Source organism: Cyprinodon tularosa, unplaced genomic scaffold (genome assembly GCF_016077235.1).
Source record: "Cyprinodon tularosa strain WSP-4 unplaced genomic scaffold, ASM1607723v1 ctg404, whole genome shotgun sequence".
Taxonomy (NCBI): domain Eukaryota; kingdom Metazoa; phylum Chordata; class Actinopteri; order Cyprinodontiformes; family Cyprinodontidae; genus Cyprinodon; species Cyprinodon tularosa.
In genome coordinates, this window is record NW_024039124.1 from 1,094,184 (window position 1) to 1,119,664 (window position 25,481).

The 25,481-nt window shown below is 36.5% G+C and overlaps 1 protein-coding gene across 2 annotated transcripts in view; it reads right to left on the reverse strand.

The window, feature by feature from the left end:
* Positions 1–24,034, reverse strand: part of LOC119791902 (phospholipid-transporting ATPase ID-like) — an 84,380-nt gene extending 60,346 nt beyond the window's left edge. The window contains exons 1-2 of one of the 2 annotated variants that reach the window (XM_038298271.1): positions 23,894–24,031; positions 10,754–10,881 (exon numbers count right to left, since the gene is read on the reverse strand). The gene's annotated coding sequence lies outside the window, so the exon portion shown is untranslated. Of the gene's footprint in view, positions 1–10,753; positions 10,882–23,893 lie in introns of both variants that reach the window. The other variant, XM_038298270.1, reaches the window with a different exon arrangement.
* Positions 24,035–25,481: the final 1,447 nt, after the last annotated feature.

The window sequence follows — 25,481 nt, forward strand, 5'->3', positions numbered from 1 at the left end:
GATTTTGATGTATTGATTGAAAATTGTTCATTATTACCTTGGTTAATTAACATCTAATGTTAACTCTACTAAATTTTATAGCAGTAGGATAAAATGCTTGTCTTTGTTCAAAAGACTGTATTAACTGTAAAGACTGTCTTTTACATCAGCCTGTTTTCAGGGCCTTTTTTTTGGCTACATATTTGTTATTTTTTGCTACATGCCTCCCCATCTTCTTGCCATATGTTTCTATGGCATAAATCAGTATCTGTGACCTGTTTTCATTTTAAAAAAAGAACATTGGCACAAACCTAGCCTGTATGTATTTTTTTGTATGTCATCGAGAGTATTTAAATGATTTTCAATCAGGAAAAAAATGTGCGATTAAAATGCGATTAATCGCGAGTTAACTCAGGCATTGATGCGATTAATCGCGATTAAAAAATTTAATCGATTGACAGCACTAATATATATATATATATATATATATATATATATATATATATATATATATATATATATATATGTATATTAGGGCTGGGTATTTTTGCTGGCACTTAAGGAATGCACATGCTATCTTGGTATCTTGTTGCATATTTGATACGGTGGGTGTAAAGGGGTTGATATCACCATTTTCACATGGTGATAAAAGAAGCCATCAATAGTATTCAAATATGAAATGTAACAAGTGCAGATATAACCCAGAGGAAGATTAGTGTGAGGGTGAATACAGAGATCAATTAAGCAAGGGGACAACTTAAAACAACCATAATCCTCTACTCTATAACCACAGCTCCGCCACATTTAAATCAGAAACTGTTCAGATTCAATATGCATCTAATTACCAGATAAAAAGCGCGTAAAGCATGAAAATAAAATATATCACACCCACCAGAGATTCTGATTATTTATAAACAAAATCCCTCCTTCTATCTTTGTGCAGGAAGTCTTAGTTATTTCAATTTACAATCAGCCATTTAGACCAGTAAACTTTTAATAAAACAAGTCTTAAAATGCAGATTGCCACTAGCTTAACTTGGCTGTAAATATTTAGCTGTAACTGACCAATCAGAGAATGCTGACTTTAGAGTGAGCCCGCTAGCTGGCCCTGTTGAGGAAATCTGTTTGGTTGAAGAAAGCGTTCTTGATTAATATTGTTAAGGTAACTACAGCCAGCACTGCTGTTTCTAATGGCTCTGGGCAGATTTGATTAACATAGCAACGCACTAAGACTTAAATCTGATTGGATAAAAAATATAGGAACCCCATAAATCTAATGGGAGCAGCGCAGCCAAGAGAAACTGTAAAAAAATTAAGAGAATGGATTAGTTGGAAAAAATTATTGCAGCTTGATAGAAGGAAATTAAAGTTTAGGTTGTGAATGTAGGTTAGTGTTTCGGATTCATTTTAGGCCATTAGTGAAGGCTTTGAAAGCGCTGGCCACCCACCACTGGTCTGAGGGGAGAAAGCAGAGAGATCACGAAGGACTTGGTTGATGACAACGGTTGACTGATTGAAGCAAAACGTCAGAAATTTTGTGGCATTCTAGCTGAGACCTCTCTAGTTACAGTAGCTCTGGGATTTTCCCTCAAAGCTGTTCTGGTTTAAACTACAAGAGAAATCTCAATGTTTAGCCAGGTTAAAAAACTGATCCCTCTCACATAAAAGAAATGCTTATAAAGAATAAGAAAATGATCCAAACCAACTCTGCAGACTTAATGGACATCTTGACAAGTCTTTTTCTGAAAAACTCTCTTAGTCTGATGTAAAACATCAAATGAAGCAAAAAATATCAATAAAGGATGAAGAAGCTTCAACTAGAGCAAGATTCCCAGAAGGTTTTCATTGAGAAAATAGCTGCAGAAACTGAAAAAGTAAAAGCTTTATCCCAAAGGAATGATGAACTACAACAACCCCAAGTAAGTATGACAGAAAAGTTAATAGATCCAATGATATTGAAATGTAAGTACAAGCTTTCAGAAAAACATCATAAAATGTTCAGGAAAAATAACCAGAATTTGGAAAAAGATTTTAAGAGGTTCACAAGAGAAGTTTAATATCTAACTAAAGTGGTTGGAAGTTCAGAAGAGGCAGAAGAGTCGATTACAGACTTAAAGAATACCGAAAATGTTTTAAAACAAAGGATTCAGGATATAAAACCGAAATTTGAACTAATCTCTTACCCGGATCTAAAAACTCTGATATAAGTTGAAAAGTCTTTAAGCAAAAGATACGAAAAGAGGATAAAGGGACTTCAACTACAGAGGGATAAACAGAAGACCTTCATGGAGAAAATTACTGCAGAAAATGCAAAGGCAAAAGCTTTATCCCAAAGGAAAGATTAACCTCACAACCAGTGGGTTGTGACAGAAAGTCACAACCCATAACAATGACAGAAAGTTGAATACCTTCAATGATATTGAAAATTCACTGGAAGTTTGTAAAAAGGCATCAGAAAAGATTTAGGAAACATGATAAGAATATGGGGGGAAAAAAGGCTAGGGAGTTTGCAAAAGAACTTTGATACCAAAATAAAATGGAGGATGCAACAGTTACTGAATCAGAGGATGCAACAGATACTGAATCAGAGGATGCAACAGATACTGAATCAGAGGATGCAACAGTTACTGAATCAGAGGATGCAGCAGTTACTATATCAGAGGATGCAACAGTTACTGAATCAGAGGATGCAACAGTTACAGAATCAGAGGATGCAACAGTTACTATATCAGAGGATGCAACAGTTACTGAATCAGAGGATGCAACAGTTACTGAATCAGAGGATGCAACAGATACTGAATCAGAGGATGCAACAGTTACTGAATCAGAGGATGCAACAGTTACTGAATCAGAGGATGCAACAGATACTGAATCAGAGGATGCAACAGTTACTGAATCAGAGGATGCAACAGTTACTGAATCAGAGGATGCAACAGTTACTATATCAGAGGATGCAACAGTTACTGAATCAGAGGATGCAACAGTTACTGAATCAGAGGATGCAACAGTTACTGAATCAGAGGATGCAACAGTTACTGAATCAGAGGATGCAACAGATACTGAATCAGAGGATGCAACAGTTACTGAATCAGAGGATGCAACAGTTACTGAATCAGAGGATGCAACAGTTACTGAATCAGAGGATGCAACAGTTACTGAATCAGAGGATGCAACAGTTACTGAATCAGAGGATGCAACAGTTACTGAATCCGGAGATGCAACAGTTACTGAATCAGAGGACATAACAGATACTGAATCAGAGGATGCAACAGTTACTGAATCAGAGGATGCAACAGTTACTGAATCAGAGGATGCAACAGTTACTGAATCAGAGGATGCAACAGTTACTGAATCAGAGGATGCAACAGATACTGAATCAGAGGATGCAACAGTTACTGAATCAGAGGATGCAACAGTTACTATATCAGAGGATGCAACAGTTACTGAATCAGAGGATGCAACAGATACTGAATCAGAGGATGCAACAGTTACTGAATCAGAGGATGCAACAGTTACTGAATCAGAGGATGCAACAGTTACTGAATCAGAGGATGCAACAGTTACTGAATCAGAGGATGCAACAGTTACTGAATCCGGAGATGCAACAGTTACTGAATCAGAGGACATAACAGATACTGAATCAGAGGACGCAAAAGATTCTGAATCAGAGGAAGGTAGATCTGACTGGTTGAAAAAAACTTCCCTAACAAAACGAAATATTCTTAAGGTAACATCATTAAGCACTGCTGATTCTGAAGGCCCTGTGCAGATTTGATAAATAGCAACCATGTAAATTTAATGGAACCAGCAGCACCAAGACGTCATCCGTGCACGCCAGGTACCATTCATTCATCCTGTCCGCTGAACTGCTGCTAGTTTTATTCACATGCCTGGAAGATGTTTAGTGCTACTACCACAGATGATCTCGCTCTCGAAATGGAATCAAACGATTCAGATTAGCTCCCCGAATGAATGGAAGGGGTAGAGCGTCATACGTACTCCGCTTTGTTTTAAAAAATATAAATTAAAAAAATATAACTGCGGATGTCTGGGGAACAGTGATTTGCCTACATGTTATGAGTGCTGGCGTTCCATAAAGAATAAATTATGAACAGTTTAGTTTTTGCTTTCAAGTCATTGCCCATAGGAAGATGTTAGTTGGATATAACAAAACCGAATATCTTCAGAACGACTCCAAATGAAACAAAACTCATATGAGTGGGTAGAACATGATGCAATAATGTAAAATCAAGGGCCCAATGCAAAAGAAACAGTTTTCCCCTTTAATGGCAAAGTCAGATACTGGCTGGTTACCTTGTTTTAAATTCCACTTCTTAAAGGAAATATCAGAAATGTATTTAGTATATCCAAGCGTCTGGGAATAGACTGAAAACTGGTGAACATTGTAACAGGAATCCACAACACCTTCCAATTTCACCAGTATAAGGCTCAAGTTTGGGGAAATTGGCAAAATGGTTGCACCGGCTGTACAGGGGGTACACCCTATGGGAGTTGTTCTGTTAAGCAGCTCCTAAAACATTTGTGTAAACTGCTCTGCTGATCTGAACATATTTAGTGTGCAAAGCAAAGAGTGCATCAGCAGATTATGGTGATAAAGTAGTTCATTTTCAGTGCAAGGACCCAAGGGAGATTTAGCTGGGTCACACTGGCCGGATGATTCTGATGTTTGTTTGTAGTTCATCTTCATAAATTTACATTTTGGTAAACTAGGTCAGGAGCTGCAAACAGCCTCATATTTGACTTCCAACTGCAGTGAAAAGAAGAAAGTGGGAGGAGTAAGAGTATGTTGAGGTTTGGGTTTAACCACTTTTACCAGTAAAAGACAATGACCTACTTAATTTTTTTGTTTTAATCTTTCAAATATACATGAACCTTTTCTAACGTGTACCTGAAGACTCCTGGTGAAAAGGAAAAGACATCTGTGGGTTTTGCAGTTATACCAAAGCCATATATCCCTGGCAACTAGCAGTCATGGGAGTCATGAACTTAAACTAGATCAACAAAAGATCAATCCGAAACACAGCAGGTAATCAAACACAAAATGAAAATAAATTGCAAAGTCCAAGCGGACAGAAACTCTAGAGTGGGAAATGGATTGCTGTGCAATAAGAAATCTTTCAAATATTTCAAAGATCTTCCTGTTACTGAGGCTATAAAAGATCTTACCAGCTAATATACCTGTGGGTATGACATAGTTTCACTGTTTTTGGTTAAACAGTTTTTCCCCAACTAACGGCAACAAAAAACAGAAATGGGGTTTTAGATTGTTACTACATGCTTGCTCTCCAGCATTAATATGAATAATGACGATGTAATGAAGTCCAAAAGGACATAAATTAAATAAATGTTGCCAATTATAGGCTGAATTTGATGATCCTGCATACTTGGAGTGAGTATCGCATGAATTCTTTTTTTTTTATACTTTCTTTTTCACAGGTACAGCCAAACTAGCACGATTAGAACAAAGAGAAAATTGACCATTGTGTTTCAGCATTCTTGTGCTTTTCTCGTGATTCTAAACGTGTGTGTGTATCATCACGTATTTTTTTTTCCTTAAGATGGTCTGCCGTGCATCAGCTTCCTGTTTGGAAATTCCTAACATTTCATTTCAGAACATTTGCATGTTGAATAAACAAATTTAATTTGTACACCCACACAGATGCTGTCTGCTCTATAAAGTCTTTTTTCCTTATTATTCTAGGAAAACAAAGGTGCGTAATAGTATAGCTGAGTCAAAATCACCTGTGAGTGGCTTCAAAGGTCAAAGGTCACGCTCATGAATGCCTGTGTTGTCCTAACGGTGGTCTCTTGTTTCCGAGCTGAACACAGGGCTCTATTATCCAGACTGTCTGCTTCTTTGCAGCTGGAGAGCAGTTTTCTTCTAAGTGTGTGTGCACGCAAAGAACTTTAAACTTTATGCTGTTTAAATAGGCATTTCCCAATAAAATCTAGCAAAAAACAACAAATAATACTTCATTTTCAGTATTACAACATATCTGTGTGAGGTTTTTCTTCTTGAAGGTTACCTTTCAACATTGCTTCTGAGAATCTTGCTTTTTTTTTTCTTAAACACACCAACACTTAAAACGCACTAAAATTCACCAGTAACCAGCCAAACCACACTTCATTTAAGCCAATCTAAGTATGCCATTTCACAAAGCATATAGTACATATTTCTGTCATTTCAGATGCACTGACATGTACATAGTTTTTATTAGCATGAAGCAGCAAAGTAGCAATACCTGCTTTAAGGACTTAAATGGGATCACTGTTTGATTTGCAAGCAACCTAACCGATTTAAGTAGTCACTGACAATTTCTGGAATACTGTTAAAATTAACAGTCAAGAGATGCGCTGAAGGCCACCATTAAAACAACCTGAGCTTCCATTGCACCTCAGCAAAACACTGCCATGCAACAACAAGGTTTTAATTCAGGGCAAAGATGCCCCAACCAAGTTCTGAGAACACATACATGTTAATACTCAGTAGGTTCACATTTAGAACTAAAAAAATAAATATTTTTATCTATTAACTGTGTGGATGGTATGTGATTGAGGTGGGGGAAATATTGGACCAAAACAGTGATTTTCCTGAGACATATTCAAACTTCAGCACAATGGCAACTAAAAACAACGCAGATGAATTTAAAACTTAGTATTTTCATTCATATTTCATGTTTTATGCACCATGTGTTTTTGGGGGTTTAGCATCATGTACTAAATGTTCTTTAAATCCCTTTAATAAGCTTGCTCTACACAAACCTGTTCATATAAGCATTGCTTTGTTGGCAAATGTTCAGCACCTCCTCTTTGCTGTCCGAACAATTTCATAAAAAGCAGGTCTGGACTGGACCTCGATGCAGTTCTTACAATAGTACCTTTAAAAAAGGCAGCTCACTTCCCCCCAACTCCCTGCAAAATTCCCTCCAACTTCCAGCCACTCAAGTGACCCCCTCTTGCATATTTTTTTAACTTGACTCCACCATTTCACTGAGTTACAGGGGGTGACCAGGAGATGACACTTCTCCTTAGTTCTTAATGTCCACAAATCATGACAGAAAGAATATTTTAGTACGAAGATTGATGCTTAAAAAGGAATTGTAGGGGACCAGCCAAGGGCCCATCAAGGAAAGTGGGGAAATTTTGAATGGCTACTACTGAATACCTGGGCTCCTTTTGACCCAGTTGTTGTTAAACAGAAGTCACTACGTAATATTTTCCACCAGAGGACCAATCTGTTGTATTGGATAAGGCCCTGTGAACAGCTGCAGCATTTCCAGCATGTTTCCTATGTGTGTTTTTCTTTCACAAAGCAAACAGTAATCTGTTTTTTAAAAAGTGCAACAAGGCAGAAGGTAAAAGTTGGTCTTGACTAATTGGATAAACTATGGACAACTCCTCTAGAAAAAAACCTTGTTCCTTTTTATTACGAGGCTCAATTCACTACTTCCAAAGCTGACTTTAAACCTCAGTTGTCTATTAATGGCTTTATATAAAACATTTGAGTCATTTTGTGTGTATCTTTTAAAATGTATTTTATTATTAGCTGAATGGTGATTAATGATAATAATGATTTTCCAGCCTCTAAGAAAATGGAAAAAGTATTTTTGTTTCAAACATTTAATTGTAAAATTACCCATAATGTAAACAAAACATACTGTAGATCCTTGATAAAGGTCAGGGATTTGAATTCAACAGCATTACAAGAGCATCTGTCCCTAGGCTTAAACTTACTTATATGAAATGATTAAAAAAAAAAAAACAGCATCATGTTTGGTGATGCATTTAAAGCCTAAAACAAAAGTAGGAGTTTGCAGCACTCAGCTGACCAGTTAAGATGAAAAGAGACAATGGATTTTTTAGGAATCATCTCATCTTTATATGATACATTTTATTGTTTATGCATCTTGTTCTCTGTTATCTAAAGCATTTCTTCCATGTTTATGTTAGCAATGTCTTTTTGTTGAGCTTGCCAAACTATAAAAGTCTAAGTGTTGATGATAAAATAGGGATGATTGAATGAAAAACTGGGAGGAATCTTGTTTGGAAAATGTTAAAAGTGCTTAGCCTGCAAAAAAAAAAGTTTGGATTTTTCTGCTGCCTCTCAGTAAACAAGTACTTGACTTATCAGAGCTCTACCCAAAAATAGCAGGCTTGCTGAAAACCTTCAGAGCCTGTTGGACCATACAAGAGATGAGGGAGGATCAGAGATGAGGGGAATATTTAATTAGTTGATCAACAGGACAATGAACTCCAACAGCAACCTTTAGACTTCTGTTATTTGTTTTCTGTGTTGGACTGTTTTTAAGATGGAAAAACATCAAACACTGTCCCATGAAGTTTCATGGGACTAGAGCTCTGAGACCTGTTGCTTTAGAGTCAAATTCAACTCTTCACACTCTATGCAGCGGCTGTTAATAACTGAAAGTTATCTTTGAATGACAATCTTCTTTGGAAACATAACCTTGAACATTGTTACTTCTATCTGTTTATATCCAATATCTACATATAAATTCTATAATTACAAGCAAATACATTTTCTTTAGAACTTGACATTTAGCTCCAAAACATGTGCACCTTCTTTTGCTAATTTTTTGTATGTATATATATATATATATATATATATATATATATATATATATATATATATATATATATATATATATATATATATATATATATATATATATATATATATATATATATATATATATATATATATATTTATATATACGTATATATAAATATATATATATAGAAAAGATCTTAGGAAGTTATTTTTCTGGTTCATTAAGAAAGATTTCAGTTTGTCTTTGATTCACACCCTAAATTAAAACTGATTTCAAAAAAGAATACTGTACAAATTGATAGGTCATCTTTCTTCTAGAAGTTATGTAGAGTTTTGGAGAAAAATAAGTTGTTGGATGTAAGATTAAAAAGGCTTGCAGTGGGGTAAGGTAGACAAAAAAATAAGCATTTTTGTTTTGTTAAATAAGGATTAAAGAAGACATTGGGAGAAAAAAGTTGCGATGACGATAAACTGTTGAAATAACAGCAAGTTGAAATAATGGAAACAAAGTTTAAAAAATATACCAGGATAGATTCAAAATGATTTAAAAAAAAATTTAAATGAAAACAGACTAAATATTTTAAAAAGCCAATATTTTGACTTCAATCATAACAAAACATAATTTATTCAACTTTCAAGTTTTTCATAATGTTCTGACTTATTCTGGAAGTTTTAACCCTATTCTGTAATAGTTCAAAATAAATAAATAAATACAATTTACCAAAAATGTTCTCCCAATCACACTCTAATAGAAAGATATTTAGAAATTACTGTAGCAAGCGCTGATGTAAAAAAAAACCAAGCTCTCACCTTATGCTGCTCTTTAGTTTGAACGCTTTCAGTTGATATTTGGACACAGTAGCCTAAAAGCATTATTCATTTGGGAAGTTCAGTTTTCAGGCTTTTCACTTTGCAGGTCCACTACAGAAAATGGACAATAGCAGGAGGAAGTAGCGAAAGGGGAAACTTCCTTTGAACAGCAGTTTAGGGAGAAAAGCAGGAAGTCATTTTTAAAAACTGATCAAATCCAAAGAAAATAACACTTCCAAGCATCTACACAAGAAGGTTTTTTTTTTTTTTTTTTGCAGCTTTAAAGACCACGCCTTTTTTAAACCCAGGGTCAAACTTTTATGTTTGTATTTTGGTCTGAAAGGGTTTAAAGGGTTTGTCTGAGGTGGCAGGTGAAGAGAGATCTGTGCTGGAAGGCAGAAAATTAACAACTCTGGTAGAAAAGAAATAGTACATCTCAACATTGTTGTGTCTTTGTATTTCATGTTTTTGTTTTTTATGATTAATTAAGTCATCAGCGTGTTTATCCGTGGAAACTATAAAAAAAAAAAGTTGATCCAATACAGTGAAAACAAAGGTGATGTCATTTTTTTTATTTCTTAATCAGAGATCAAGGAAATGGCACAGAAACTGCAGAATTACCACCTTATTAGAATTTATTTTTTTTCGGTTCTGTTTTGAGAACATTACTAAAGACAGACCTGTTTGAATCTTCTGAAAAGGTTATAAGTAAGCATGCTGTGAAAGCTCCTGTCTTGTTCCACCATCAGACAAAAACATAATGCCAAAGCAACTGTTAAAAGAGAACACAGAGCCCGAGGAAAAAGCAGAAGTTCCCTTTGTATTTAAATCTGTTGTCAAGAAAAGGAGGATTTTGTGGCTAATTTCATAAGGACACACATTTTATGCCTCGAGTTGTCAAACAGCTGCTGCAGATTAATGTATTTTCTAGATATTCTATCACATATTTAGTCATTCACTTCCATTAATCTTTTTTTCTATATCCAAGCATCCATTCAGGGTCATGTGTCACACTGAGAAGGTCACCAGTCCATCACAGGGCCACTAATAAGAACAATCAAACATGCACACATGCACCAAGAGGCACCAATCAATAGTAATGCTTTTGGGTGATTAGAGGAAGCCGGAGTACCTAGGGGGAATTTACCAATAAATTGGGCACTGTCCGCAGGAAGTTAAGGTAAGGAACCTTTTGGTCAATTTCACTGACAATTTTTTGGCAGCCCAGGAGGACAGAAAAAGGCAGTAGAATAGTCTGACTTTCCAATATTTTTGCTCGGTGTAAACATGACATTCTTGAAAAGTATACCCACCATGCATTGTGGAACTCCTGTCCACACCTGCTTAAATAAGCTTTCACACGGTCCTACTCACATTGAGATTGGATGGACTGCCTGATTTTTTTCTAAGAAGGCTCCTCCATTGTCCTTGGTGAGCAGTGATTGTTGCCTAACTCAGCCACTGATTACAGTCAAGCCATGCAGCTGCCTCCCGTCTTGGTCCTGGAAATGAATAAACCAGGGGAGTAATGAGTAGACTAAGCCATCTGGGATGATTAGCGGCACATCTATGTCATCAATTTCTATCGAAGGTAAAAAAAAAAAAAATATATCTTACTCTGGCCTCAGTCTTGAATTGATAAAAATCAAATCCAGGCACAATGCACTGTTTATGTATGTTCAATATTTAAATTAGCTAAGTTTTAAAGCTATTAAAAACAACTTAACTATATGGGAAAAAGCAACGAACCGGCAGTAATTTCTACCTTGGAGCTCACCAGTGGATGCCATTTTTTCCCACTCTCTTTCTCATTGTTAACTCCATAGTCCACATCCTCTGTAACTTCTCTGCTGATTGTATGCTGATTAAAAAGAACCGTTCCACATTCTTCATGACTTTGCGTAATGTCGTACGTTCTCCTTCTTTCCCCTTCAAAATACGGAGCAATTAAATTTGTTGCTGTGTTCCAGTCCATTGGAATCTGAACAGGTTAAATGTATGGCGGAGGCAATGGCGTAAATATCGGTAAGCAGAGACAGCAGTTGCTTATGGGCCCGTCACTGACACCTGGTAGGCCCCCTGACAGTTGTAGACTAGGACGTCTCTTTGCAGATGTAATGGTGCAAAAAATTCCTCTTAAACCCACCTAATACTGAAGTGGGTGATCGCCACCAGACCGTATTTATACTGCAAAATGATTGCCAGATTTCAACATAATGGTGAGACGTTTATAGATGACACCATTAAGCATCTGCCTGAAATGACTTTTTGTAACTTGGGATCTCTGTATCATGTGGTGGTGTGCTGTCACCAATGGTTCCATTTAAGGAGCACAGTCAATATTTTTCCGGGTGTGATGTGTGATAGTTTACTACTGAGAATTCCATAATTGTATCTTCTATGGAACTAATGCCATATCCTGAACTTTTATCATGTGCTATACTTCATATGGGTCCCACCCTGATAATGTTGCTTATGGGCCTATTGTTGTGTCGTTACGACATTGAGTGGAGGATGTTCTTTTTCCGGGTGGATTATCTAAATTTGTGGTGCTCTTAATTGTTAATCATTCTGGTGATATGTTTACGTAAGGCCGTCCTACGTCCTCACTTACCGGTGGTGAGTCTGACATAGTGGAAAAACCGTGAATCGTCTTTTGGAATGTAAGCTTGTATGGGCGATGCAAAAAGCAACTTTTAAACAGAGCATGCAAAAAGAAAAATAGGCTTATAGGTTTATTTACAAGGAAATGTTTACTGCTGGTCCATGTTTTCTCTGTTCATGGATTATAGCTGCAATTGTTGAAGGTTCTTATCTTAAATTTTCACAGAATGGGTGAATTTTGATCAAAACACAGGCAATGCTACACTTTTGTTAGTCTTATTTTGATTTGTTGTCAGGACTATTAAAATAAGCTGTCAAATCCTTTATGCACCGTAATCTTTTGGTCGATATTTTATTCAATAATGGCAAATCTTCATCCTGCTTCAAGGTGTAAAATTAACCATCAAAATAAATAAAACTAGTAGATGGCTGCTAAACATGCAGGTAAGGGTTTTTCTTTGCTTTCTTCTTTTAGGGTTTTATTTTGCTTGTCTTATTTTAACCCTGTGTGTGTTTTCCAGCTTAATGCTTCTTTATTTACCAGGTCTGGAATTTATCAGAACTGGGAGTGGCTGCTGAGACTGAACCCAAACAAGGTGATAAATCACACTTAATTCATGATTTACCAAGAGGGGCAAATACTTTCACAATTCAAGTCAGATTTTTTTTTTTTTTTTTTTTATTTAATGAGTAAAATTTGAATTTTTAAAGAAAATTCACTTAAGTTGTCAATGCAGGATCTTAAAATATGCATCAAAAAGAACATTAGAAATCAGCCCAATGGCAAATCTGTTTTCAATATGTACTATAAGCAAAGCTACTGTTATTTTGTGTGCTGTTGAGGCTAAGCAGAGTCATAATGATTACTTGTTTGTCTTTATGCCACGCTGAGACCAAAAAGATTAGGTCAAAGTGTGGGATGGCTTCTAGCACTTTTTGATTCCTTCAGATCCACTCAACCTTCTTTAAGCTTCTTTTCAAAATCACTGTATTGTTATTGCAGGAATAAAACTGGGTTAGATGGAGGTCAATGAGTCTCCTCAAAAAGAGAACCCAAAAGAGGATGGTTATCTATTTTGCAGGAGTCTACAGTTTTTAGACGTACACAAAAGAAAGCGAAGAGATAAGTGAAACTGTAAAAGTGCAGAGCATTTAGAATCTCGCCTCTGGCCGCAGTTCAACCACAGAAAGTGCTACACCTTAACATGAAACTTTGGTCTTTTGTTGAAGCCGTTAAAGAAAACAAACGCTCTGCTAAATGCAAATCAAATCCAGGAAAAATTGAATCTGTTGTCTGTTTTTACTCACGTATCCATAGCAGGTGAAAACATTTTGTATTTACATCAAAGAAAACAGTCAGATGATGTTAAGCCCTGAAAACCAGGCAGGAAGGACGCCGGGATAATTTTACAGACAGAAACGAGGTCAGTTGTGATCAAATCTTATGAAGCCATCACTACTGAGAGCTTAAGGGATGCACAGCTCAACTGATTTATGTCTCAGTGATAACCTGTCTAAAGGACTGAAATGCAACAAACGATTGTTTCCTTCACACTTTGTAATTCAGTCATTTACTGTTCTGACTCTCTACAATACAATACATTTTCCTGACTTATTGGGATTTATTTTACATGTTTCCTGTTTTAATAACCTGAATGTTCTTTTTTCATGCAGTGTAATTGTTCTATCTAAATGGATTAAGAATGGGACCCCAGGAAGAATAATTGTCAAGCTTCTAACAACTAATAGGGATCCAGATGATAAATAAACAAATACAGTAAACAAATAACACTCATCAGTGTTTTTATGTAGCATTAGAGACCTTTTGTAATGTTTAACTGAAAAATATCTACTTTAATGAGCAGACTGACAACTCAGTAGTTCAGCGCCAAAGCATCCATAAGCCTCTAGCCTATTTTTACAGAATCTAATTTGGGTAAGAAGTTCCCTCTCTGTTCAGCGGATGTGACGTCAAGCTCGTCCATGTTAAATGGGTCCAACCGAGCAAACAATCAAAGCGATATATTCAAGATGTGTCACAAGTGAGACAGATGGACCCAGTAATAAAGGCTCTTTTCCGTATCCATAACTGTTTTTATGTTCCCGTATTTGTATTTTGGTATTTTCATCTTTCTTTTTATATATTTCTTTTATTTTCTGTAAAGTGACCATGAGTGTCCAGAAAGGCGCTGTTAAATAAAATGTATTATTATTATTATTTCAGACAATGAGAAGTTTCAAAAAACTTAATGACAGAAATGATAAAACAGAACCGAAAGGAGAAACGGACTGCAGCGGGTAAGTGACCACTATCATCTGACAATCCAGGTCAGAGAAACTGTTCATAACCGGAAAGTTCCAAGATCCAGGAGACCATAGCCTGAACAAGGACCAGGTCAAGGTCCGATCCAAGCAGACAGATCCTTGGTTCCAGGAATCCCCAGAGCGTTCAGGCAAGTTCAGAGTTCTATGAGTCCAGCAGCATGCTTAGACAGACACTCGCAGATTAAGACAGGCAGACTCAATGGTAGAGAGGAACATAGACAAGGCATGATACCAGGATAAATGCCGAACTTTAAACTGGTCTCCTCCTAGGAGCTAGGCTCACAAGACTAAAACTGACTTCCCCCAAGTTCCAAACCAAAACCCTGATTACTCCGCAGAGAAGGGCCAGAACCCGCGCTCCCCCCGCATGCCAAGCCAAAACCCTGAGGACTCAGCAGAGAAGAGCTGGGGCAGATCAGCAGACAGGAGACAATAACCAAACCCTCTCAATCCACTGGCCTCCAGGAGTCATGGCATGGACCAGGAACTTAACTAAAACTCATGAAACAAACATGAACAACTGAAACTAAATCATCACATGAATAAACTAACAATTCACAAAAACACTATTAATACAAATGAATAATGATCTGGCCCCGATAGCTGGGCTGAACCGTATATATGTAGCAGAGGAAGCAGGTGAGTATGATTAATGATAATTAGAGAGCAGGGAGGGAAAGGCAGGTGAATGAAGTGAGTAATCAGCTAGCGGGGCTGCGATCATGACAAGACGGATTTAGTGGATACTCAGAAGCGACCTGCCCATCCTTCCCAACTCAGACATCAATGGAAACTTTAGTTCAAGTGAAAAAAGTAAAAAAGAAAAAAAATGAACTTGTCAAGTACGACGGCAAGCTATGAGAATGAACAGAAGTGTGCTGCAGTTCTGTGTTTTGGCCACAGGTGGCAGTGTCATTAGAAAACATCTTGTCTTTAACAGAAAATACTTTTTCCACTAGAGCTGCACAATATATAGAACCGCAATGCTCATTAAGCTAATAATGATAGTAATATCACAATGGCTCCTGGCTGTAATACCATCTTTTCAATTAATAATCAGGTAGCCAAAGATTACTTAAAGAAGACTTTTTACGAGAGTACCAGAATGTTCACAAGCCATTTATGTTAAGATAGAAAAAATAACCTTAAACAGAGGGGGGGACTCAAGTTTCAGCTCTCTAAAACCTTAAACGCAGTGATAGAGTTGATTTCTTATGGCCATGCAGGGGACCAAGACAACTCGCCTGGTCAGCCAGGCCAACATTGGCCCTAACGACTCCCCCCTTTCAGAGGCAAAGACCAGTATCCAGCATTGCAGGCTAACAAAGACCTCAACAACTCCCCATTCCTCAGGGGCGGACCTCTTCGTCCTCTTCAGTTTGCATGTTTTCTAAGCCATAACAACGTTTTGTTTGGGCTTCTCTATAAAGCTTGGAACTCAACGCTAATTCTGACATTTTGAATTAAAAAAAGCTTCCTGAAACGAAACATCTTCAAACTTGGATACAAGGTCCAGTGTTTTTTTTTTGTTTGTTTTTTGTTTTACTTTTTTAGAACTTTTTACGAAATTAAACCAGGCGCAACTAAAACTTTTCCACTTGTGGATTTTTTTTCTTTTATCTTAAATGCAAAATGTTTATAATTTTTTTTTAAATCTTGCAATAATTACTGCTCTGAGGGGGTTTCTCTGTCAGCTAAAGGCTTGTTTTAGAGTCTCAATACTCCAGTTAATAATTAATCAATTATTAAATTAGTTGATGATTATTTCAATAATCTATTGATCACGATTAATCCGATTAATTGTTTCAGACCTAAATTATACCGTATTCATCCCAAAGGGAAATTAAATAATACTCTATATAACATATTTGGCCTGTTGGATGGTTTACTTAAAAACAAACATAAGTGTATTTCTATTTTCTGAGATGCTAAAAAAATGGTGGTAAATCGGCAAAGATGGAAAAGAGAGGAAAGAGTCAGGAAAATGCTTGAAATCAACAAAATTATTGAAGTTATATTTGTTTTTCAGTATTGTGTAACACTTTTTTCCACGCAGGTGATTTGGTTATTGACTAACAAATAATGACAGAGGGGAACATTCATTCATTTGACTGGCTTTTTTTTTTTTATTTCCTAATAAATTAAACTCTTCAGCCAAAAGATTTTTCAGATGTTTTTTTTTTTTTTTACCCAAGATTTTGGATAAAAGCTGCTATTATAATATTGTGATACTTTGAGAAACAGATGCAACAGAAGATTTCTCTTCGTAAAGAAATCACAACAAAAGTCAGACTGCAACAAGAGCAGGAGTTGGTGCGTGATGATTTGTTTATGAGATTTAATCTTCTCAGATATCCATCTTTCTTGTACCTGTCAGTCATTATGTGTTCAGCTGAGCCCTGAATCGATTAAAACCTGCCGGCAACTAGGCTAAGCAAACACAGTGCATCACATCAGGCTTTTTCAAGGTCTCTGTGTGTTACTGATTAATACAATTTCTCTCCAAACTGGAAGTGAATAAGTAAACTATAATTCAAATGTTCATTTCATTAGTTTTAGTACAAGAAGAGGAAACTGATTCTAAACCAACACTATAAGCCACATTATAATTAACCATAAAACAGAGCTTACTTGTGATTCTGATTTTCATAGACTCTCAAAGATACTTAAGTTTTTCTTTTTGTGTCTAATGCTAGTGTATAAAGCAGCAACCTAAACAGCAGCCTGACAGGAATTAGCAGAGCACGGGTTGGAAAACGAGGTGCTGTTATGACAGCATGAAGGCTTTGAGCCCCGAGCGCTAAACAAAAAGACCCAAAACAATCAAGCTCTGAATTATTCACTTAACCTCTCAGGTCACAAAAGCCACTCCTCTTCTCATCTTACCCCATAAAAAGCTGACAGTTTGATTGACCTTCTAAGTTAAATCATCCTAGTTTCCCTTTGAAAAAACTCTCACAAGAATGCTTCAATGTCCGACAATCAGCTTTTTAAACTGCATTTTGATTTTGAAATAATCGATAACAGAACTTTTTCTGTGCTCTAAACATAGTGTCTCTTGTTATGCAATTTGTTGTGTCTTTAATGATAAGAGGTAAATGTGAGCATGCTGTTCTGTGAGTCGGAGATCTGATTAGGGGATGAACCATCTATCTTTACTTGAAACGTTTAGTGGCTTGATGATTGATAATGAAGATGATCGCTGGGGAATGTACCACATTCATTTTGTTTATTCTGATCACTTTCTAAATATTTTGCACTATAATCTCATAAGGGAATATGATTATAGTAAATGTTTTATAAAATCTTAGAGATAAGCATTTTTGTTTCTAACAAATGTTATGCTAAAAAAATCTGCTTTTTTTTCTCTAAAGGAAACGTAATTCAAACGGGTAATCTAAGCAACATTTCTGCTCATTTTCTGTGCCCATTTCCCCATCCTTATTCAAGGGAAAATTCACTTTACCAACCTATGTTGATTTAGGACTGCTAAAACGGTCTGTCATATGGATGATACAAATGAAAGTCAGTTTATTAAGATATCAGAGAAAGCTGGAGTGACCATAACCCAAAATAACATAGTAGAGCCCTCACAGAGTCCCATCTTCACACTTCCAGCAAGAACCACAAATTTGTCTGTTTAGGAAAAATGTTTTTATGGTAGTTACCAACCAATTAGTCATTCAGACTTCCTTGTCTTCTAAACTTAATGACTGCACTTATTTCAGCAGCAGCTCTTCGGGTAAAAAGTGGTATCTGGCATGCCCCTTTCAAAAGTGATATATACGCCGCTTGCATGATGCCAGTTATAAAAGTTCTATACCAGATTCAGAAATGGCATATGCCACTTTCGAATCTGGAATGCCACAGGCAGTTTTATAACTGGCATACTAGTTTCAAAATATATTCACTATTTCAAAATATTCCACTGTTTTACTGGCGTGCCATATGCACATATACAATAGGTAAGGTTAAGCATCTTTTGTTTTCAACCAAAGAAGAGGAAGCAAAGATCTGCATGCGATTAAGTCAGACCACATGACGTGTTTAGCCTAATGCAGATAGCTGCCATCAATTGCCTACTGTAACACTGATAACTGCACTGCTGCTTTCAGAACACTGTCAAAGAAAACACAGCTTTGTGAAAACAAGGATTGGTGGCATGCACAATGACTGTTTTCTCCGAGACATACATACACACTGTTACAACCACAAATGTACATTAGATTTTATAACTGAAAAAAAAAATCTTATAAAACTGGAATATGATATTCATCAGCCATTTATTCAGATACGTGAATGTAAGCTGAATGTCACACCTGAGTTTATTAATTTGCCCCAATCAACATACAAATCATAAATGCCCATTTTTGCAAGAATTGTTTGGTAAGTGAAGATAAAGAAGAAAACTGGAAAATTATCCAAATGCTTAAACAGAGGAAAGGAAGTTCATTCAAATGCCAAAAATAGCACAGACATCAGATTGATGGGTCTGCAGTTATTCAGTCCTGTGGTTCTTGGTATCTGGGAAAAGGGCTGACGGTGAGGCTTTGAGGCTGACTGGCAGACTCCTAAGCAGACTGACCTAACCCACTCCTGGACCCGCTGCATTCCCTACAGAGCCAACAGGTCTTTGGGTTTTGTTATAAACATGGCCTGTCACTACATCCTGCTGCACCTGGAATACCCAGCAAACTGTACTAGGATCCTGTTTGTAGACTTCAGTTCTACCTTCAATACAAGCTCTCAGCCGAGCGTCCCTGACTCAACTTGCAGGTGGAACACAGACTTACTGACAGAGAAGAAGCACCACATGAAGCTGAGAAAACAGGTCTTCAAGTCCAGGACCATCAACAACGGTTTCCCTCAAATCTCTCCAGTCACTATTCCGTCAAACTCCGAAAGTTTACAGACGACACCATCTTGATAGAGCTCATCCCTGAGGAATGAGTCTGCTTACAGCTGGGAGATTGATCATATGTAGCCCTAGTGCATCCAACAGTCTGGAGCTCAATGCTTTTGAATGCTTAATTCCACTTCCTGGGCCAAAGCGTTCTTAACCCAACTCGTCAAATATTGACACGCTGGGTGCATGACAGGTTGAAGCTATTTATCTTTGTGATCGAGGTTCATCAGGACCAGAACATCCCACAAAAAACAAAAAACAAAAAAAAACACTAATCCCATCTACAAAGACAAAAAAATTACAAAAGCACTTAATGTAAAGAATGGAGTGCCCCAGGGCAAAGTATTCAAAACCCTTGGCCTTAAAATAAAGGACATCTAGAAATTTAGATTTATTGAATTTTAAACTTTGCATAGTTGTTGGTCCCATACAGGCTGATCAAAGTATTTTAGTAAGTACTGGTCTACTGGGAATTTCACTTGGTTTCCAAAGAATTATCAAAAGAAGAATAAATCTATTGAGAACTGAGTGAATGGAGAAAACAATTGCTCTGTGAATGACAGAGGTAAGGAGAAGAAAGGCTAGTTTGATACAAAGGTAAAAGAAGCTCATTTAGCAACTTCTTAAACCAATGGTATGCCGAAAACCATCTATGTAATGCAAAACATGTCAGACCTTGAAGCAGATGAATTACATCAGCAGAAGACCTCGCACAGTTCCAATTCATTCTAGGTGAAAACAAACTGAAGCAACAAATCACACATAGGCAATAAAATATTTGGGAAACTCCTATCTGAAAAGTCCTGGTTTTGGCTCTCACATTCAGACACTCATGTAATAGTAATAGTGTGGGGATCATTTAAGGAAACGCTGAGTCCATTTACACCAACAAACCTTTTTTAAACATTAAAACCTACCTCACTGGGGTTGCTGACCATGTCCACAGCTATAAAAACAAGTGTTTCCTCCTGTCACTAAAAACAGCAATTATCAAACCACTATTGAATAAGAGCAACTGGGACAAACTGCAACTGCAGAACTACATGCCAATCTCAAAGCTTTCCCATCATCAGTAAAATTATTGAAAAAGTTGTGTTTCAACATTTAAATGCCCTTTTAACAAAGAGAAGCTGCTTTGATGTCTTCCAGTCAGCTTTCCGATCCAACCACAGAGCAGAGACCCACCTGATTAATGTGCTCTATGACATACGTATAAATTCTGACTCTGGAAGAACCACAGTGCTGGTATTATTTGAACTCAGTGCAGCATTTGACACTATTGATCACTTTATTTTATAAGAGCACCATTAAAAATGGGTCCGCCTTCCTGGTACAGCACTGGACTGTTTTAAACCCTACCTGAAGGACAGGGCGTTCCCCAAGGGTCTGATTTAGGGCCCATTTTATTTAATATCTACATGTTTTCCCTAACTCACATCCTATTTTAAAAAACAACATAATTTACCGAAGCTATGCCGATGATACACAGCTGTACATCATGTTGTCACTAGGTGAGCAGGAACCCATTCAAGCTCTGAGTAAATGCATAGAATAAATCAACACATGGGTGTGATAACTTCTGGGCCATAAGATCAGCATTCAAAAGTTAGAGCTAAGTTTTAGTTAATACAGGTAGCAACCACCAATCAGGATCTAAATCTGGGTCATGATTGCCTCAGAACTCAACCTAAAGAGGCACATACAGACAGCATCAAGGTCTGCCTTCCAGCAGCACATCTCCAGGATTAAAGAACTAATGTCTGAGCAAGACCTTGAAAAATGTGTTCAATGTGTTGACCTTAATTAGAACCGGTTACTGGAATAGTTTCTTCACAGTGCTGCCTAAAAAGTTGATCATACAGCTGCAGAAATATATTTACTTCATAATTTTTTTTTTTAAGCTCTACACAGTACAAAGAAAATATTAGCAAAAATTATTTGGTACATGATATTTAACCAATGACCTTATAGGTACTTTTATATTTATAATTACTTTATCTATTTATAACCTTACATCTAATCCACCAGATAGCCCTGTTGAACTCACAATTAATTCACTATATTTTGTTTTCCCAGATCTGATAAATTTACATTCAGTGTTTGAAACAGTTTATATACTACATAACACTCTATACATGCATTTTTATAGCAGAACACCACATATACCGGTAATTATAAGCCTAATTGTTGACTTTATCTTATTTAAAAGTAGTGTTGTGCCGATGCCATGTTTTGGCCCCGATACCGATACCCAATACCTGGCTGTACAGTATACCATTACCATCTTTTTGAAATTGATGTGTGTTTGTATATATGAAGAACTGCATACTACTTGGATGTAAAATAATTGCCATCATGTCTTTGTCAAGCTGCTGCCTACCTTTGTGAAGCAGGAAAAAGACTAACAAAAAGTGAATCCAGTAGAACGTTTTATTGCCTACTTGGAATGGGTGACAATAGTTGAATAAACTTTTGGCTCTCAAAATGGTATCAGTTCCCATTTTGTTGGTACTTGCTGATATCGATACCACCATTTTAGTGCTGGATGGGGGCCCTGCCCAACACTATCTAAAAGTTCACCTCTATTTTTTTGAGCATCTGTGTTCATTAAAAATGTAGGAACAAAGGATGATGCACCCTTAGTTCAATGCCCCCCCCCCCCACCCCCCCCATCCCAATTAGCACATGCAGATAAAAATCTCTAGAGCTGCCTACAAGGACCAGAAACAGAAGCAAACATAGTGAGACAGTGTTTAGTTCTTATTGCCCACATGTTTGAAGTAAACTCCCAGTAATCGGTTCTATATAAATGAACATGCCTTGTCTCAAATGAGCCTAGTGCAACCATCTTCCAGCAGAATCACGCACTATTTTGATTCAGCCAAAGTAAGTTTGAAGGATGCTCATCCTACTTAAATATTGTTGTGACTATTTCTGGCTCACTTCTCCTGCTGGCTTCCATGTTTGCAGGCTGCTGCTCTTTTGCGAACATAAAATACCAAATACTTTCTACACTCTGCTTTGGCAGCCCTGAGAACTCTCATATGATTGGCTTAGGAACCAGGAAGTAAACACACTGGACCAAAGGTGTTCTGTACCATAACTCTCTTGGTTTGAAAGGGGAAATCTGGACAAAGATCTTGTTGATGGAGTAGACCTATAGTTTATAGGGAATGTTATTTCCATCCTGTGTTACAAATGACAATACTTTTGGTTGATTTCACAAAATATTTCTTGGTTATTGCTCCTTTAATATTGGGGACCAACTCTGCCATATCTAAGAATAAACACATAAATAAATAAATGCTCAATAAATAAATAAGCATTTAATCATTGCCCCAAAAAATACAATAAACAAATAAATGTAGGTAGAAACTAATTATACAGTGAGACATAAATGTATATATCTCTTTTAACTAGCTTCTTTATTTATTCGTCTTTGAAATAATTACCTTCTTTATTTTTGTAAATTATAATCTTCAACTTTATTTATTTTTACTCATTTTTTTAAGTATTTATTTAATGTGCATGTTTGTTTTATTTTGCCTTTGTACTTTTTTACCCTATTAATTTCTTCCATGCTAGTTATTTCTGCCTGTCGTTTTTACATTTCTGTATGCATTTCTGCCTCTTTATGCAAATAAGGAGGGGGTGTGTCTTAGATGGTCAACTTCTGCTCATTGGTTGGTGGCCCATCTTATTAAATCATAGAGCCCAGAATATTAAGTTAAAAGTTCTTTAAAATTTTAAAGGTTAAAAATGTATTTTTAAATATGGCAGAGTTGGTCCTCCATACTCTAACAATGTTCTGAAGGGAAAAGGAAATTCAACCCAGTACCTAATAAAGTTGCCAGTGTAATGTAATTAAGTTATAATGTGGTATTCTCACCCACAAAGTATCAGAATGATCTAAAATCAGACACTTATTGATGCCTAAATAAAAGTAAAAGATAAACAAATATATTTTAAATATAGGGTGAACCAATAACTGAGAGAATTAAAAAAAAGATCACATCAAATCAAGTAAAAACTGTGTTAAAAATCCATAGAAAAAGTGAAAAGGGAGCTAAAAAAAAACAAAAACCTTTATAAGAATTAAAAGATGATATGATGCCTCAGAGCTGCTTATTAATAAGCTACTTTAAAAGCACCGCTGCTGATAGAGGATGTAAATAAAGTCTGAAAAGCCTCCAGATGATGCACAGAAAAATGACTCATCGTCAGTGACGTCACAGTTTACGGTCACAGTTTAAAACCAGTCAGTCTGAGTAAAAACGGAATTTCATCTGGTTCATTTTACACCTTGAATAAAAAAAGGCTTTGTTACATTTAACAAATGCTTTGTAAACAAAAACAGACTGTAAGCATTTTTTTAGTTCTTGAAATGTTTTAAAACTCATAGAAAGTAGTTTAGAAACACAAAAGTAAGCAAATACAGTCGATAACTGTCATAGAAGTTAGAGAAAACTTTTCCCTTTCTGTACCCAATTATAACTAACTCCACTTCTTCCTTTTTCATTCTTTCCGCTACTTTCTCGTTAGTTTTCCCCGGGGAGGAGGCAGTTCCTTTCTTCCTACATCTTTTCTCCTAAAAACCTTCTCTGAAAGCTTCACCTTGGCTCCTCAAAGATCAGCGGAGGACTAAAAGAAGTGAAAAGAAGAAGGCGCGTGGTTCTTACCGTAAAGCCGCGCGTCTCCCTGCGGGTTTCTGTGTGCAAACAGAAATAAAAAGAATGGAAGTCTAAAGTGTTGGCCCTGCAGAACCCACTCGCTCCTGCTCCATTCCCCTCCTCTGTGTTTCTCCTCCCTCCCGGAGCCTCCACTCCCCTCCGATGCTCACTATTAGATTTTCACAGAACTTGAACAAGGAAGCCAAACGAGGTCACGTGACACAAATATTTAATTAAGATATCTGGAGCTATAATGACATCTAGTTGGCAAGAATGAGACATGAGTAACTAAATGAAGACTTAATTGAAGATGGAAAATATTCATGTCACACTTTTTTTTTTTTTTAGCTAAAGAAATATGAACCTTAAAATACATTCAATTATTTAGCTAAGAGCAGCAATAGGATGAATATCTACAGTTATGCAGAGGTAACTAAATAATTAGATATGAACAACATGTTTACAGTTTACAATACCCCGTTGTTGCATAAGGAGCTATGTTAACAGTCAGACAGTAAGCAATATCCCTAAGCAAAAAGTAGTTTATTCAATTATACTAAAAGTGCACTAATTTCATACTTAAAATCAGGCAGTGCACTTAGAGTTTACTTATTCTAAACTATATTTCATATACTTATCAATAATATAGTCACTGTTTACTTTATTGTCTACTAAAGTATACTTTAAGTATACTTTAGTAAACTTAAAAATGTCCCAATTTAGTTCGAAGAAGTATTACTTTAGTAATACTTCAAGTACACTAAAAGTACATTGTTTGGTATACTTTCTAAACTTGTACTTATACTTAAGTATTCTTAATAGAATTTACTTCAATTGTACTACATTTTGCTAAGGGATAGGATGATGATTTAATTTGTTTATAGATGTTGGAGATCGGCCTGTTTTCCAGTATAGTACTGTTTCTCTGACTCTGACTGGCTGGATTTGCTCTCTTTATCCTCTGACATGGGAGTTGGCTCGGAGCTGCTTTTTGCATCTCTGCTTCTGTCTCCTTGTACCCCAGTCGGCCTCGGCAGATGGCCGCTCACACTGAACCTGGTTCTGCTGGAGGTTTCTTCCTGTTAAAAGGGAGTTTTTCCTCTCCACTGCCTCTCCACTGTCGCTACGAGCATGCTTATTGTGAGGGATTGCATTCGAGTCAATGAGTCGATGCAATCAACTGGTTTTCCTTAGATAGAAAACATTGAATCAATCTGGCTGTATGATCTGGTTAACTGTAAAGTGCCTTGAGATGACATGTGTTGTGAATTCAATTCAATTTCAATTCAGTTTATTTATATAGTGCCAAATTCACAACACATGTCATCTCAAGGCACTTTACAGTTCAACCAGATCATACAGTCAAATTGATACAAAGTTTTCTATCTAAGGAAAACCAGTTGATTGCATCGACTCATTGGTGCTATATAAATAAAATGAATTGAATAAAAGGCTGTGTTACATTTAGTCCTTTACTATAAAAAACGCACTTGCATAATAGAAACATATGACTGTAGGGCTGCAGCTAATGATCATTTTTCAAATTGATTAATCTGTTGATTATTTTTTCGATAAATCGATTAATAATCAGATAGCT